Raw genomic sequence first — 16,135 nt, 5'->3', positions numbered from 1 at the left:
ACATACACCATCGCCAGCAATTTTTATGATTTATGTTTAAGGAATTTGAAGTTTTTTTCTTTACCTTCAGAATCTTCTTTATCATTTTCTGGTGAATTACATGCTATGCTATTTCTACCAGAATTCTTATAACTGAGACAATAGCAAAACCTCCTTTTTTGTAAATATCACTAACCTCCCTTTTCACTAGTTATAATTCAAATTTGAGCAGAATATTATATCATGATGATAATGAGGTTGTTAAAACAAATTTGATGCCGATTGTATTATAAACCGATGATGTTTTATAACGCTATCAAGAAAAGCTGCAGTAAATAACACAAGCATTGAAAACTATTCAGAAACAATAATTACCAGTTTGGTGCATTACAACTCATTGATAAAGAAATCTATCTATGCTTCGGCTCTATTTGACGTTGACATACTCTAATATTTTCCCCTTCAAATATATATGTAGATAGAGAATAAAAGTTGAGTCAGTATATCCAACAGTACAGTTTTGATTGCCAAACTGATTTATTGGTCCAAGAAAATTGATGTGACTGCAAATGTGATATCTCCCAGGAGAGGACTCATGCCAGAAAATAAGGACTTAGGTCCTATGAGTAAATCAGTCATTTAGCAATACAGTTGTGGAAAGAGCATGTAAATCTTTTAAAAATATTTTTAAAGAACACAAAATTATAAACCCTTAGCCACAAAGAACATCATATTGGGACTGCCAAAGATGAAGAACGAAAAGGAAAGATGCCTTCTCTTATTTCCCTGACACTGCACAAGCTGGATGCCACGATGCTACTGTCATCAATGAGCAGTGATAGTGCTATAGAGACAGACCAATGGGAGCCTTAATTATTTATCAAGAGATAGCAGTGGAGTTTCTATTCCTGAGGGAAGAATATAATAACAAGAGGGCAAGAGAGAGGGAAAAGAGGAAGAGGGTGGAGGAAGGGAGGAAGAAGAGAGAGAGGAGGAAGGCAAGCATAATCTTCTAGAAAAGAGTAGCCCTGGGTCTTATAATATGTTGGCAAATTGAATTTAATAAAATAAATTAATTAATAAATAAAAAGACTAGTGGTGTTATTATAAAGGGGATGTTGCACCTGTCCTGTGGAACAGCACCTATGGGGAGAGCCACGTGCTGGGTGGGACACAACGAAAGAGCAGAAGCCCTCAGTAGTGCATTGGAGTTAGAGGGAAGCAGCAGAAATGCTCAATAGAAAATACATTTTTACATGGGAGCCTGAGTTCACCCGAGCGTTCCTAGATTTGATTTGATTTTCTTTTGGCTGTGATGGGTGATGGTGGACGTTGTAGAGGCTGTATATTTTACATACATGTTTGGGCTAAAGACAGAGAACTTCAAGTTAGTGGAATACTCATTCCCAGGGTATGCATAGGAGATAAAGTTTGTGAGAAGCATTCACCATATCTAGTTCCTAAAGATGAACAACATTGGTTTTCTATCACTGAATATGGAATTGGGGCCCAATAAAGTTAGAGAATCCCTAAATAGTAGATCACCATAATCTATTTGTAAAAGCTCCAAAATGATTATCTTAAGAAGCAGTCACGATTACTGTTTCGGCTTAACTGATCGCACTAATAGTTTGCCTACAGGCAGCTGTCAGCAGAGACTCAAAATAGCATTTTTTCTAATGTGCAATGGAAAAAGTGCATCTATAAAACTGTGGTCACGATAGTTTCTTGAACTATTCCATTTCCATATTTATATATATGACCCAGAAGGCCTCATTTGCAAAGATTGCCATATTTTCAACATGGAAAGTATATATAAGATTTTCACAAGATACCTTGAAAGCCTTCCAAGTTGTTTCTGGGGAAAAAAAAAAGTGCTCCAAATTATAAATTCTTCTCTCATGTATTTCAAGTTAAAATTACGCAAAATATATGTTAAAAAAAAAAAACATATGGTGGGTAAAATGAGTTTCTCTCACAACTAAGAGAAACTGCTTTGCTTCATTCTCAAGGCATCAGTGAGACTCTAAGATAAATACAAGCAAATGCATGTCTTTTCTCCACTCTGCTGCTCTAAGTGCCTTGCCCGGTAACTTCCATGAAGTCAAGTTTACCTAAATGTGAGGACAGTTATTGCTGTCATTGATTTTATAGATATAGATATGATATAGATTGATATCAATAGGCACCTTTTAGAAACTTCTGTACTCTTCTTGAAACTATATTAGTTCCACAAATCTGAGCTTTACTATAAAGGGGAATTTGGGTGTGAATTTGGTTGAGTGCATTTCCAAGCATTCTATAAAGACCTTATACCATAAGTAAGAATCAGGAAATGTCATCAAATATAATTCAGGAATGATATTGGAGGAAGGGAAAGAAAAAAGAAAAAACATAAATAAGACAAAGGCCAGAGAGTTGTGGCCTATGAATTATATATAACCAAACTGATTTTGTTTAAAAAGGCCAAACTAAATAGGATATTCTAAAATACTAAGGACAGAGACTTGAACTACTAATGATTGTAATGCCACGGGTCTCTGTTACAGGTTTTAACTTCTCTTCACAAGCCATTCATCTATAATTTGGTTGATAGAGCAAATGCTACATTGTTAGAGAAAGAAATGATAAAAAATAACCCTATGATGGTGGTTTATGTTGCAATCAATAATTCCCAAGGAGCTCCCCAATGAATCCTAAAGAATCTAGAGCTAACCCAAGAGAATAGGGATCGCTTATCTCCAGAGTCATCGTAAATCAAACTATGTGGGCCAAGCCACTCATTTAATTGGAATTATGCCTTTTAATTGGAATCCTGCTAAAAAGTGTACTTTGGGGAGATTTAGCATCTTAAAGATACGCAGTCTTTATATTCACAACCAAAAATGTTCTGGTTTCAGTGACTACTATTTATTTGAGCTCATATATTTTTATATACTTTGAATATATATTTTTGGACGTAGCATATTTAATGTAATTTAAAACATGTTATACGCTTCAGTTAGCATGCCTAGCATATTTGACACTTAACACAAAGTCGTTTTTTTTAGCAGTACCTTTCATGTTAGAGAAATGGGTAATAGATTTAGGAGTTTGCTATCTTACATTTATTACATGTTTTTCACATTTAAAGAATAATATTTTAAATGAGGATAGAATTTATCACGTTAAATCTAAATTTGAAGTTTTAAAATATGGGAGAGATAAATTTGAGAAATCATTTAAGAATCCTTTTCCAAAAACCTAGTAAAGACACTATAAGCACTTGAGTTACCTATTTAATTGACAATATGCATCTGTTTTTCATAGGCATCTTTTGCCTTAAACCTCCTTAGACAACTATAAATTAGATTTTTATGCAAACTTTGCTTTTAAGTATGTCAATCTGGTTCGGAATTACCAATCAATTTCCCCACTCAGTTCTATCATCTAATAGTTACCGAGTGGACACTTAACTTGAGGAACTGGAGCTGTCATTGGTTTCTTTACCTGAGTGGGAATAATTGAGTTGATAGACACATGTTGAAACAAAAGAGAATTTTCCTAAGTAGATTTGTCTTAAAAAAGTCCTGGGGAAGGAAATGTATCAGGCCAAATTCTGTGAAAAAGATATACATAGTTCCCAGTGTCACTCACAGGTTTGTCACGGGATGAGGCAGTTATGGGTCCAGAGGAAAGGAATAGTGTTACTGTGCTAACCATAGAGGGCACGACAAGGTGGGGACGGCATCGAAGGAGATGACCAAAATGGCAGACATAGGCCGAGAAGCCTGTTTATACCTGACCAAACTAAGTCTCTGGCTAGAAACAAAACATATTTATGAATTTTCAAGTCACCTGCATTTATTTCAAAGGAATGCTTCTGGGAATATCTGTAGTCTTTTCTTTAAAGGCTATCTTTCAAAATTCTTCAGTCATTTAAAAATATTTTCAGAAGTTCTCACTTCCCAAAGAATACATGCCTATGACTTGGGATGACGGTGAAGCCAAAGGAGAAAGACCACTCGTTTTCCTGCACTGCCAATTCAACTCCAAGATTATTATGTAAGCATGATTTAAAACAATCTAACCAGTAACTTATTTAAAATATTTTATAGACTTTTAATTGCTTTATAACATAAACATAAAACGGTTGAAACGGTTTCAGCATAAATTTTCTTTACGACCACAAAGTAAACACAACAGTATATCACTAATAGACTTCATAAATAGAATAATATCAGAAAACCACTTTATTCCTCTATCCCAACCTTCCTTCCCAAAGGCAACTGATATTCCTACTTATAAAATCAATGCTTAGTTTTGCCTGCTTTAAAGCTTTCTATATATAGATTGAAGAACTACGTATAATTTTGTGCCTATCATTCCACAATCAACATTTTGAGTTTTTATCCACTAGGTAGCAGTCCTTTTTTTTTTTTTTTTTTTTTTTTTTTAATTATACTGTAAAGTTCCATTGTGGAAATAACCCACATCATTCTACTGTTGGTGGATCTAGTTTTCTTGAAAATTTTGGTTGCTTGTAAGTTTCATTTTTTTTTTTTTTTTTGCTATTAGGTAGGTATGTAATAGGTAGGTAGGTAGATAGATGATAGATAGATAGATAGATAGATAGATAGATAGATAGATAGATGATAGATAGATGATAGAGGTAGAGATTTAGGAATATTTTGGATACATGCCTAAGACTGAAATCTCTGGATCATAGGTTATATATATTTCCTTTTAATAGATACCACCAAAATGTTTTCCAAAATGGATATACTAATTTATATTCCACTTGCAGTGGCTGAGAATTTGAGCTACTTCGAATCTTTGCTAACACTTTGTATTATTGATTTTAAAACATTTACCCATTTATGTGGAAATAAAAGGATCATATTGTGGTTTTAATTTGCAACTCTATGGTGAATAGTGTTTGAACATATTTCCTTATTTCTGGACATTATGATACACTCTTTTTTGATGTGCCTATTAAAATCGGTTTACACATTTGTCTTTCATATGCTGCATTTTTTACTATTAATGTTCAGAAGTTCTTAATAAATTCTAGATGTAAGTTTTTTATCAGTACTTTGTTAAATATCTTCCCCCAATTTATGACTTTATTTTTCACTCTCTAAATGGTATGCAATATTTCCTAATCTTGGTATAATTTAATCCAACAATCTTTTCCTTTCTTGTTTGTGAGTTTTGTGCCTTGCTTGCAAAAAGAAAAAATATGTTCCTACCCTGAGGTTATGGAGACATATTCTTATTTTTTTTCTCCTGAAAGCTTTACTATTTTATCTTTTCAATTCACCATCATCATTCATTTATTTTACTTAATTTTGTGTATGCCACAAGGTTAGGGACAGTTGTAGATAACCAATAGTTTGACCAAAGCTTTTGTCCCTATTATGTTTCACTGTCATTTTTCTGGCACATTAAGTGACCTTATATGTGTAGAACTATTTCCAGATTTCCGTTATGTTTTATGGATTTCCTTGTCTATCTTTGAACGAATCTACACAGGTTTATAGCAAAGCACTTTCAGTTCATCTTTATATCTGGTAGCATATATCCTCCAAGTTTATTTTAAAATGTTCCTTTGGATATTTCCTCCTTTGCTTTTCTGCATTTTGTACCAATGCTTTTAGGGAGATCCTGACAGGCTGGAGCCTCTTCGGCTTCTAGAGGGGCTTCTAGATTTGTAGAGAAGATGGTGGCAGTTGGAACAACCCAGTTTTGGAACCATCAGAACCGTGTGGACTCTTGATGAAGCTACAGGCCAGGAAGCAGGTCAAGTCATCGCAGACTTGGGCGTGAAATGTGGAGCGATACCTAAACAAATCTCTAGTAGAGTCTCAGGGATGCTGTACCTGATAATGAAGAAGATATAAGAAGAAGATAATCTTACTTCTTCCCCAAGAAGCGAGATGCGAGTCTCATTAATTTTTAAAGATTGGAGTTAGTACTTGAAAATCTAGTGTCGTCCTCTGTGCTGTGGTTCCCATGTGGGATCACACAATAAAATACTTGAATTCAAATTAAATAAATCCTCCTTAAGAAAAACTTTGGGGGACATTGGGCAAATTTTAGCACAGATGTAAACATTTCATGAATGGTGTAAAGTATGATGATGGTATGTTGATTATTTTATTTTAAATAAAGCTTTATGTGTTAGAGATGCATTCTGAAGTATTTATGGTCAAATGGTTGTTTTGGGGTGTTGCTTTGCAATACTCCAGTGAATGGCAAGCACAAAAACAAATATATAGGGAAAAGATACATGAAAGAAAATTGACAAAAATACTGATATTTTGAGGTTGGGTAATAGATATCTGGGCATTCATTGTGCCATTCTTTTTACTTTGGTGTATTTTTGAAAATTTCCATAACAGAATAAAAATACATGCACATGCTATTCCATTTGAAAGAAGAATATTTATGGTAATGAACACAGAAAATCCTTAGATTTACCCCTTAAATATAAACATATAAAAAAACCTTTTTAGATGTGTGAGAGTCATCTATATGGACTGCTGAGTTTTCCAGCAATAGGAAAATCTGTTAGCAGGTACAGCTATTGGGCACCTGGGTGGCTCAGTCAGTTAGGCACCCACTCGGTTTCTGCTCAAGTCATGATCTCAGGGTCCTGGGGTCAAAACCCTCAATAAACTCCCCAGAGAGCCCTGTATCAGGCTCCACGTGGAGTGTGCTTATCCCTCTCCCTCCCCTTCTATCTCTTCCCCTCTGTCCCTCCCCCATCAAGTGTGCTCTCTCTCTCTCTCTCTTTCTTCCTCTCTTTCTCTAAAATACATAAATTTAAAAATCTTAAAAAAATGTGTAACTGCTAACCAATTACCACCCACTATAAAAAGAAACACAATCTCCAAAACACCTAAAACTGAAGTTATTCTATTAGCAACCCTAGGCAAATAGACTTATGGAAGGTCATAAAACACATACTTAAAAAAAAGATTTTTATTAAAACAAACACATTTGAAATATTTTTGTTTAAATTTTTTCTTTCTGTTGTAACTCATACATGGTATATTAAAATTTGAAATATTTAATGTGTATTCTGATGTTGTTATCATAGGAAAACTCTCTCAAAATCATTTCTTATCCCTTAGAATTACTTCTCAGTTATTTATTTCATGATAAGTTGATGATGATGATGATGGTGATGATGATGATGATGATGATGATTGCAATGCACCCCTGGCTTAATTTGTTGAAGATGAAAACACTTCATACTTATTTTCTTTTTTTAAGCATAGAAGTGATTTTATTCTATTCCCTTTTTTATTATAGTATTAGTGAAAATTTCTTGAGTCTAAAGAGGAAACATGTTCCCTCATAAATAATTTGCAATCATGAAAGTTGGGTTTGAGGGTGGATTGGGTACTAATATCTTACTGCTCTGCTCTCTTCACTTCTGAAGTTTAGAAATACAGTGTAAACATAGGGGACACACACACAAAAAAAGGAAAGAAGTGCTGCTTTATTAATGGCTGGGTAGCCCTCTAATAGATTTTGATGGAATTCATAGCTCAGTCCAAAATGCATAACCGGAACCAGAGGTTTGCGATTAAATTGGCCAACTCTGTAGAACAGGCTGTGACTTGAAGAAACCACAAATTCTCACTTAGAGTTGCTAGGAGAGAGTGATAGGCTGTCTGAACCTTCCTCAGAGTGTGGCAGGTCTTGCAAGTGTCTGTCGCAGGAGGAAGTACAATCAAGCATATTCCAGACACATAGAAAGTAGCATGAAAGGCTAGAGCATGGACCTATACCTTTAAGACACAGTTAACCCAGCCACTTACTGAAATGTGCAGCTGATGAAATGACTTAGCTCCAAAAACGCTGTATTCGCTTCCTAGTTGATAACTGCACTTGAATCCACCTCTCAATTTCTTCCCTCAGGATATAGATAGACAGGTGGATATGAAAGCGCTGCAAATGACGAGCATCCAGCCTCCGTGGTAATAAAATTCATAAATCATTGACATTAGTTTAGTCTTTCACTGATTAAAAAAAAAAAAAAATCTGGTGACTCCATGCTTAGTTCAGCCCAGTAACTCTACACTAAAATATATGCGTCTCGAGGATGGATCTGTTTTCCTTACCCATTTTATCCCAGCACCTAACATGGTAATCATCATTGAGTAAATGCTCGATAAAGATGTGTTCAAGGAGTATTAAATAACACATTGCTAATAATCTTAATTTCCTGACTACCTAATAAGAAATACACCATCAGTCTAATATCCAGATGGATATAGATACAGATCACAATTCTATGAATTATATGTTTTGGCGGCATCTGTAAGATTGTAAAATTCAGATTAACCTCTTGAAAATGACCCCCAAATCATGAAATTAAAAAGGGTTAGGTATAGATTGAAACCAAGAACTCTGAATCCTGTATCTTTTCTCTCCTCTTTCTGTTATCCTCTAAAACCTAAATTCTTTCCTTTTCAAGGAAATGCATGGGGCTGTATTTATGCCAAAATTAGTAGAAAATTGAGCATCCATATCCAAAATAGTATCTCACAATATTGTCGGCGCTTGATTCTATGTTGAGGCACTGGCTTCTTAACTGTGTTCAAAATTTAAAATGTGTGAGTTCTCTGGATCTGCCAAAAGATGCGTGTCACCAAACCACCCAGAATCTCCTGTAAATAATCAAGTTATCATCAAGCTATGTTGATGGCCACAGGTACACACCTATCGCTGACACTGCCAACCTAAGGACAGGCTTCTAAAAATGATGTATTTCATTGCTTTCGGAACTGTTTCGGCTCCCTTGGTGCCAAAGCTTACCGAGAGCTGCTAGATCCTGACATCCATCCTATTGCGTCTTTCTAAAATATACACTCCAACCTATCCGTCTTTTTCCCTTTAGGAGATCTCTATGCTTCTCTTTATAAACGAGTGTAGTTTCAAACATTAAAATTGGAAGTTTCTTTTTAAAGCATTTTGTTTATCTTTTCTAAAATGCTAATAATGGAGCAGTTGTTCCTTGTAGCTTGATACGTCCTTATCATTGATGCTACGGTATCTTTTTTTCTATTAAAAAATAAAGACATTTAAACCTCCTACCTTACAGGCTACTTTTATTAGATTTGCAGCTCAACCATTACCTTATCTTTTCTTGCTTTTTACTTCATTAAGCTGTTGGATCACTTTAACCTTTCTGTCATTATTAACTCTAAAGTCACTGACATTATAAATGAACCATAGTTTGTTATTATTATCACTTTTTACATTGACCTCATTTAAATATCACAGTCCTGAGTGTTTTAACATGTATGAAGTCTCACAAGTCATATATAATTTTGTAAAGATATTTTGGGTATCTTGATTAAAATCGAGAGCATTCTAAAGCCTTTGTTCTCATTATGTGTTTCAGCAGATGCCCTTTAATAAAAGTATTCTTTTTGGGGGTGTTCTGAAGAAGTTACCCAAGACCATGTAGATTCAAGGGTCCTAAGATGTGTTGGCCTTCCATATCAAAGGCTTGAAGTGATTTGTAAGTCTTCAGATTTGGATGAAAACTGATTTAGCTTCCAATATTCTTCAGGTGTTCCAACATACCTCATTCGCGTGTAAATGCCTTGCCTTGGTGTCAGAGCCCCTGAACTGGATACGTCCACATATTTTTAGCGGTGACCTAAGGCAGAATAAGACAAGAGGGGCTGTGAATCAGAAAACAGTGCTGTACTGTGGATGACGTGGAGGGGATGCTCAGTTTCCATCTGTGACGGTCACAGTCACCTGCAGTTAACCTGCCTGTGCCACAGGTGACTGCGAGCCTTGTTGAAAAACACATGTTGGTGATAACGCCTTCTTACTTCCCGGCCCATGTTGGGCATTATAATGTGCAACGCAACCGTTAGGCAGGGTCCAACTAGCCTAAGTAGCTATTTGTAACAAGGCCAAGAATTCAAAGCCAACTTCAGCAATTCTCGAGAGATGCTTAATTACTCACAGGTGATGTTGCTAGGCAACCACTTCACCTTCTGATTCTGCTGCTTCACCTAAGTGTGGTCCTCAGTTTGCTTTATCGTTACTGAATGTTAAAAGACGTGGAGAAGTACAGTCGAAACGATCTATTTAAAACCAGGTGAGAATAGAAAGTTAGGGAAATTCTCATTGTAGACCGTGTCTATAATTCGTATTCTTAATGCAGGACTTGGTGCAGGTAGATTTTTCGTTGAAGAAAGAGTGGGGGGGGGGGTGGTCAGGGCTCACATTCTAGACAACAGCTTTGGATGAATAGAAAAAAATGAACTACCCTTTGCATTATGGTGCATCATTTAAAGGTCCGGAAATGGATAGATACCATTGGCGGCGGCAGCAGCAGCAGCAGCAGCAACAGCAGCAAGCACATCTACAAATTGAAATGTATGTTTACCAAAAATCACGATCCATTTTGATTCACAGCCTGTTTATACCTATTGCATTTTGTGTCAAAATTACATAATAGGGTAAAATGTACTTGAGAATATAAAGGCAAAAAAAAAACCTGTTATTTTTTCCTATGGAAAAAATATGATTTATGATATATCATGACAAAAAAAAATCCAAGAAGGAAATGTGTCCTTTTTCATGTTTAATTTTATTTATATCTCAGCATTCCTCATAACCTTTGACCACAGTTTTTGATTTTACCTAGAAACAAATACCCCGAGAACTAACCACTGTGAACTACAGCTCTAGAAATGCTGAACCACAAATGTCTTTTGTATGCATCGCAGGGTTCATGCACCTCACCATGGATCACACACGCAGCCTGTAAATGAGAATATGTTATTGAAGTGATGATTTGAAAAGGGCCATACACTCTTCAGAACCCTCTTTACAAAATGAGAATCTCAAAACATCCAAGAGTTCTTTGAGTAAGTCCACACACTGAACAAGTAGAGCCTGGAGAACATATTTTCTTAAAGCCTAATTTAAAGTAGCGGCTCTTCTACTCCTCAGTTTTTTGGTTTAATATCATGTGATCTCACTCCCACATGGAATTTAAGAAGCAAAGCAAAACGAGCAAGGGGAAAAGAGAGAGAGAGAGGCAAACCAAGAATCAGACTCAAATGTAGAGAACAAATGGATGGTTACCAGAGGGGAGGTGTGTGAGGCGATGCAACAGGTGATGGGGATTAAGGAGGGCCCTTGTGATGAGCACTGGGCACTGTATGGAAGTGTTGCGTCACTGTATTGTACACCTGGAACTAGTGTTACACTGTATGTTCATTATTTGGAATTTAAATAAAAACTAGAATAAAAAGGAAAGGAAAGAAAAAAATGGTAAAATGGTAAAGTCACCCCAAAAAAAGGTAAAAATAGTGGTAAAAATAGAGAGGGGCACCTGGGTGGAACAGTCAACTAAGCACTGGACTCTTGGTTTGGGCTCGGTCATGATCTTAGGGTCTTGAGGTCCAGCCCTGAGTTGGGCTCCATCTCAGCATGGAGTCTGCTTGAGATTCCCTTTCTCTCTCCCTCTGCCCTTCCCACTTGTGCTCGCTCTCTCTCTCTCCCAAATAAATAAATAAACCCTAAAAAACCCCAAAAGAATAGAGAAGATACATACACCTTGTATTAGTATTATAAAGGTTAAATCTGGGAAGAATTTATTATAAACAGGGTGAAGATGAGGGTTTTTTCTTCAATAATTCAAGACGCCTTGGATAGGATTTAGGACGTTAGTAAATGCAGATGAGTCTTTACTGTATAAAGCAATAAGACAAGTATGTGGAGCAGTGTGTTCAGACAGGGACCCACCATGTTCATCAATCTTTCCACCCTTGCATGCATGCAAATGTAATTAATAAATGTAACGTGCGCCAGAATAAAGCCTTGCCTCTCACACTATAAATATTACATTATCAGTATTCAGCAAAGATAATATAAATATGCCTACTCATATGTCAGCCAGATCCAGGTTGATGTAAAGCGCTTGCCCGAATAAGCATCCTCTTGAACATAACTACAGCTGCTGTCACATAATTCATATTCTTAATGCGAGACTTGGCGCAGGTAGATTTTTCGTTGAAGGAAGAGGGGGGTCAGGGCTTACATTCTAGACAACAGCTCTTTGATGAATAGTGTAAAATGAACTACCCTTTGCATTACGGTGCATAAAAAATAAATTTATTAAAAAAATTTCAAAAAAAAAAGTCCAGATATGGGTAGGTACCATCATCGGCGTATATCACATTGCAGGTATCTTTTAATTGATTTGGCAACAAGGCCAAATAGTAGGGGAAGGTACTTAATATGCACATTTCAGATTAAAGTGGGTTTTATGGATGCACGTGTGTATGTACGAGGGTGCCTGCGTGCGCATACATACACGCGTGCACATCCACACATATTTACATGAGGGACACCTTTGGCTTCACAGTTGAGGTAAGGGTTTGGGTAGAAATGTCACAAACACGATTCTCAGTGGTTTTACCATAAGCCCCCAGCACTGCTGGACTTAATGAACATTAACACAGGAAAAGCAATGTATATTAAAAACAAAAACAAAGACAAAACAAAACAAAACAAAAACAAAACAAAAAAACCCACCAAGGTACAAGAAGCCGGGAAAGGTCGATGGACCTCAGAGCGTCAAGAACAGAAGAGGTGACCTGAGCATAAAGCATTTTAGAGGTTTTGGCAGAATGAGGCCACAGATCTAAGTGTTAGTTTTCCATCCCTTGTGTCCATGATTTATTTGCTCTACCGGTGTCCTTCTCTTTTGATCTTCCAAGCAGGTAATTTATTCTCTCCTCTTCTATTTCTTCTCATTTCTCATAGGTGCTGATTATTTCACTCTTGGTTTCTATGGTTCCGTAACTTCTGTTGCCACACGGTGGTATCCTCTAAGCTCATGCGAGTTTTCAGGTTCCACGTCTGCTCATGCCCCATTAACTTTGTATTTCTCAGTTCATCTTCCTGTGTTCTTTTTTTTGTTTTGCCTTTTTTCGTATTTGTTTAAAAATTTTAATATATACATATAGCAATCCATTTTCAGTCATATAGAGTTTATACTTATTGTCAATAACTCCTTCCCATCTGTGATTTGACTTTTCAAACCTTACACAGATTTTTTTAATATAACTTCTTAATTTTATTGAATTAAAATTATAAATCTTTCCTTTTGTGATCAGTTTCTTTCTTAAGATATGTTTTTCCATCTCTAGCTCATGAAGATATTGTCCCATATTACATATTTAAGTATTTTACTTTTAAAATGTGAAAGTTAGGTATTTAATTTACATGAAATTAATTTTGTTATGTTTCTATAAGGGAGTCTAGTTCCCTTTCTTTTGCTTGTTGATTACTAAAGTCTAAAGCAACAAGTTTGATCCGATTTTTATGTTCTTAGTTTTTATTCTATCAATTACTGTATATTATTAAAATGTTAAAATCCCTCTTGATGTTGATGGGTGCATCTATTTTTATTTGTATTTTTTTAAAGAAAACAAATTAATTAACTCAACAGCCAAGAAATCTGAGTTGATCAAGCTTTTATGCACAGCTGGATTCAAAGACTCTATTAAAAACATTAACTCTTGATCTTCCTGCATCTCTCACGTCTGCTTTACCCTATTTCACCTTCTTTCTCAGATGATGCTACTTAGTGGTTTCTAAGAGCTACTCCCTCTTTCTAAAGGTTCCAGTAGGTATCTGAGGTTCAGGCTTATTGGCCCAAATAGGATCACGTGCCCATTTCTGGTCAAAGCTAGAAAGCAAGAGCAACTGACTGACTTAGGAGGGGCCATGTTCCCATCTCGGGAACTGACTGAGTTGAACCTTCCTCAAAGTAAAAGGGAAAAAAATGTGTCAGCAGGATTCACTTCTAACATCATAAACCATAGGTGTGTGTATGTGTATGTGTGTGTGTGTGTGTGTGTGTGTGTTTTCTTTTGAAAGAAAGTGCATGCAGAGGGGCAGAGGGAGAGGGAGAGAGAGAGAATCTTAAGCAGGCTCCATGCATAGAGCCCATAGAGCCTATAGAGCCCATAGAGCTCTATGCATTGAGCCCCAGAGCTCAATCTCACCACCTTAAGGTCATGTCCTGAGTTGAAATTAAGAGTCTGACCCTTAACCACCTGAGCCATCCAGATGCTCCCATAAGCCATGTTTTTAATAAACTTGATATAAATTGAATCATATAGTACGAACACTTTGTGTCTATTATGTGAATTGTATTGACAGTGTTGTAAGTAGTAGTAGTTCACTTATTATCCCTTCTATCATATTACACCGTGTGAGTATATGACACATAATCCATTCTAATGTTGAAAGACATTTATCTAGTTTTAAATTGGGGGCAATTCAGAATAATGTACCTATGAACATCCTTGCACATATCTTTGGGAAGTTTGTGTGTAGATGAGTGCATGTGTTTTTTTTCTGTTGCGTGTCCTCCTCACATTAGTAATGCTGGGTTATAAGGTGTGCATATGTTCAGCTTTATTAAATGTTCCTTTTTTAAAAAAAATTCATTTATTTATCCATGAGAGACACAGAGAGAGGCAGGGACACAGGCAGAGGGAGAAGGAGGCTCCATGCAGGGAGCCGGACGTGGGACTCGATCCTGGGTTTCCAGGATCACGCCCTGGCTGAAGGTGGCGCTAAACCGCTGAGCCACCCGGGCTGCCCTAAATATTCCTAAACAATATCCCAACAGTGGGAGTTCTTCAAATCCTTGCCAACTCACTCATCTTTCTTTTGCGTTATGGTTTTAAACTGCATTTTCCTGATGTTTGGTAAACATCATTCATATGCTTAATGGTATTTGAATATCTTCTTTTATCTAGCACCTGCTAAAGTGTTTTCCTATTTTTCTGTTGGGTTGGGTTGTCTTTTTTTTTTCTCACTGATTTGTAAAAGTTCTGTTTGAAATTGTCACTCATCTCACTAACACCATGTTTATTTCATTTTTACTCTTTATTCTCTTTTTTATGTTGGGCAGTTTCTATGGCGTGTTTCCAAATTCAGTAATCTTTCTTTTGCAATAACAAATCTGCCACTAATCCTATGAAGTAAATTTTTCATCTCCTACAGTTCAATCTTCCTTCCTAAATCTTTGATTTAGATCTTTTCTATATCATCTATGTTTCCACTTACTTTTTGAACATATGGAATAGAGTTATAATAACTGCGTTCATGGTTTTCTCTGTAAATTCTAACATCTGTGTCAGTTTGGGGGGTGGTTCAAGATTGATTGATATTTATCCTAATTATGAGTCACATTTTCCCGCTTCTTCGTGTGCTGGATAATTTTTTTATTGGATGCCAGACATTGTGAGGTTTACCTCATTTGGCCCAGATATTTTTGTATTCCTATAAATATCTTTATCTCTGTTCTTGCCCACAGTTAACTTGTTACTTATAAATAGTTTAATCACATCGGGTAGTATTTCTTCCTTTCTTTTCCTCTTAGTGCGGCCTAAGTCTAAGGCCAATCCTTCCCCACTCCTCCAGTAAGAACCTCTGGCTACCATACTCAACCCAGTGATCCAAGAATCCTGAATATCTCTGGTTTGTTGGGACAGGAACTATCTCTGGCCCTGTGTGAGTATTTGGTACTATTACAACTAATTCTTCTGTGGGGCCTTTATTCTCCAGCTTCAATTAATTTCCGGTCATATGTGTGCTTATAAGAACTCAGCTGAAAACTCCAAGAACCTTCAAATTGCTCTGGTGCTCTTCTCTCTACTCTGAAACTCCGTCCTGTGAATCTACTCATCTTGGTCCTTCTGTTTCATCAGCTTAACTCAGGAGTTCGCTGGACTCCATCAGAGTTACCCTCTCCTGTACTTTCCTAGAAATGACGTCAAAGCTGTATGCTCAAACAACTGTAGCGTTCACATAACTTTCGTGTTTGCTTCTGGTCCTTCAGGATTACTTTCCTTAGTTGTCTGTTATGGAGTGAATGGTGTCTGCCCCCCCCCCCAAAGAAAGATGTGGGAGTCCTAACCCCTAGGACCTGTGAATGTGACCTTATTTGACAATAGTGTCACTGCAAATGATTAAGTTAAGATGAGGTCATTGAGAGCGATCCTAATCCAATATGACCGGGATCCATATTAAAAGAAGATATTTGGGCCTAGACAGACATGTACAGAGGGAAGACATGAAGACACAGTGAGAATTCCATCTTTAGGCC

General features: G+C 36.5%; 2 long non-coding RNA genes across 5 annotated transcripts in view; one reads left to right on the top strand and one right to left on the bottom strand.

Annotated features, from left to right (window-relative positions):
- Positions 1 to 7,003: 7,003 nt before the first annotated feature.
- On the bottom strand, positions 7,004 to 9,955 carry LOC140624304 (uncharacterized). 3 transcript variants are annotated; one of them, XR_012023795.1, is made up of 4 exons: positions 9,745 to 9,955; positions 9,565 to 9,640; positions 7,791 to 7,991; positions 7,004 to 7,681 (listed from the first exon to the last, which is right to left on the bottom strand). It is a non-coding gene; the product is annotated as an uncharacterized lncRNA (long non-coding RNA). The 3 variants fall into 3 exon arrangements; XR_012023794.1 differs by having other exon boundaries at positions 9,760 to 9,955; XR_012023796.1 differs by having other exon boundaries at positions 7,791 to 7,942; positions 9,760 to 9,955.
- LOC140624305 (uncharacterized) overlaps positions 9,761 to 16,135 on the top strand; it is a 37,716-nt gene continuing 31,341 nt past the window's right edge. For both annotated transcript variants that reach the window (XR_012023797.1, XR_012023798.1), the window contains exon 1: positions 9,761 to 10,093. This is a non-coding gene — a long non-coding RNA (uncharacterized lncRNA). The remainder of the gene's footprint in view (positions 10,094 to 16,135) is intronic.

This window comes from Canis lupus, chromosome 34 (genome assembly GCF_048164855.1).
Source record: "Canis lupus baileyi chromosome 34, mCanLup2.hap1, whole genome shotgun sequence".
In the NCBI taxonomy this organism is placed as follows: domain Eukaryota; kingdom Metazoa; phylum Chordata; class Mammalia; order Carnivora; family Canidae; genus Canis; species Canis lupus.
This window is presented reverse-complemented; position numbering and strand designations above follow the sequence as displayed.